Below are 2,096 nucleotides of genomic sequence, written 5' to 3'. Positions count from 1 at the left end.
AGAGATAGGGCATGTGTGTGGCATCTGGTAGAGTGCATCACCTTTCTAGACGGTGAGTGCACCTTCCTTGGGTCTCTTTTGTCGGTTGCATGACGATGGAAGGGAAAAGGGTAGTGCAGCATGCAGAAGCGCCCATGGCAACATGCGGGGAGGCTAGAGTTGATGGCAATGGGCATCCACTTTTGCTTTGAAATTGGCTTGGAATGTCAATGGCAAATTAATTGGGTTCTCACATGTAGAACCATCTCTGTGTGTGTGTGTGTGTGTGTGTGTGTGTGTGTGTGTGTGTGTGTGTGTGTGTGTGTGTGTGTGTGTGTGGACTGGAGGTCCGGTCCAAGGTGCAACATGAATACACACGCTCTGAAAGGCCATGCAGATGTAGGTGGATGAGCATAGAGAGCATTTACGGTATGAAAGGAAGGCTTGGAGCTTAGCTTGGGAAGGTGGGAGTCAACATGCAAAGGGTGTTCGTGTGCACAAGCTGTCGAGGAGAAAGAGCTATAGGTGGCAACTAAGGTTCAGGAGGGATCTTTGCCGAGGAGCAGATAGCAAGAGGGGACCAAGACAGAGATGGAACCACGCAAGAATGGGCTCCAAGCCCTTTTCCTATGAATTGAGAGATTCCCTTGGAATCGAATCTTGCTAATTAATGAACTTTTTGCAAAGTCGACCCATATACGTATATACAATGTATTTGGGTTGAACAAAAGTTGTATTGGAGGGAATCTCAAGAGATCCCTTGGGACACGAGAAGAGGAAAAGGCAGAGCAGTTAGTTTGCATTGAAAGTTTTGATAATTTCCAAAGTCGGGCTTGAACATCTTAAAATATCCCAAATGTTGACTCTGGGTAAGCTAGTTCATGAAGCCTCTTCCTGCATCCCTCCCCAACTCTAGTACTTAGCCCGCCGTAAGCATGATAAGGAAGAGGATGCGCTTAGCAATCTTCTGTCTTGCACGTGCTCGTGTGCAGGGCTGGAATACGGTGAGGAACGTTGGGGTCAATACAAGCGCTTTGCTAGGTTCTTTTGAGTGTGAGCGTAGTGAACCAAAGAGCATCCAAAGCCGCAGAGGAGGTGGGCATCTCTCTCTCTCTCTCTCTCTCTCTCTCTCTCTCTCTCTCTACCATGTGTGGTGAAGGATGCAGCATCAAGGGGAGGGGGAGGCAGCTGATGGTGGCCTGGTAAGCCGGTCTAACAAGAGGCCCTAACAGCTGCACTCACTACGTACTCACTTTTTAAAAAAACCCATCGCGGGTCGTCGTTTGCCCCTTGCTCTTCCTGTAGGCCACGTCCCCTGTCTCTCTATGCTCGACTTGGATACACATTTTTTGAACCCATTTTGCAATGTTCTCTCTTCTCCCAGCTTCGATATGTGGAGCTTGCACTTGGTGGCCTGCACAACACCCTGGCAGCACAGCTTCCTACCACCTGCCTCCCAAGTGTCTCCTTCCATGAAAAAAAGAGCGCCTCTTATACTGCCACCCTACGCGGTCACCTGGGCTACCTTTGCTTAGCGCCCCACTTTTCCCTTTTAATCCTCCAAGTATCTGCCAAGATCCGCGTTAAGAAAACATGGGTACTCCCTTACTAAGAGGATTCACTTCATAGTTACCCGGAACGGGAAACGGCAATGGGCATGAAATGCCATTCTCTATTACGGATACTCACGTTCGAAACACGGAACAAGGATTCGAAACGGCAAGTAGGAGTGGGAACGAGGAACAGAGACCTCAAAATGGCCATTCCCTGTAAGTATGATTCACTTACTTATTTTTGAACGGGGCACACGGAAATATTTTTTTGCCCTGCCCCAAAGGCTTAAGGCCATAGTGATTCCTCCCCCTTTTGCTAATGAAAAGCAAGAGTTTTTGGCTTGCCCAAAGGGCAAGGTTATAGCGTCTGTGAGAGTGAGAGAGAGAGAGAGAGAGAGAGAGAGAGAGAGAGAGAGAGAAATGATGATGCAACAACACGATATGATGTTCATACGGTGTACCTGCAGAGCATGTGTGTACTGTCACCTCTGTGTGTGTGCACGTGCACAACACTGTAGGAGTTGTTGGCGAGCTCGATATTCATAATTTCGTACCTGCAGAGCG

The sequence above is a fragment of the Adiantum capillus-veneris genome, chromosome 18, assembly GCF_014529385.1.
Source record: "Adiantum capillus-veneris isolate H3 chromosome 18, ASM1452938v2, whole genome shotgun sequence".
Taxonomy (NCBI): domain Eukaryota; kingdom Viridiplantae; phylum Streptophyta; class Polypodiopsida; order Polypodiales; family Pteridaceae; genus Adiantum; species Adiantum capillus-veneris.
The sequence above is the reverse complement of the archived record's forward strand: the minus strand, read 5'-3'. Positions refer to the sequence as shown.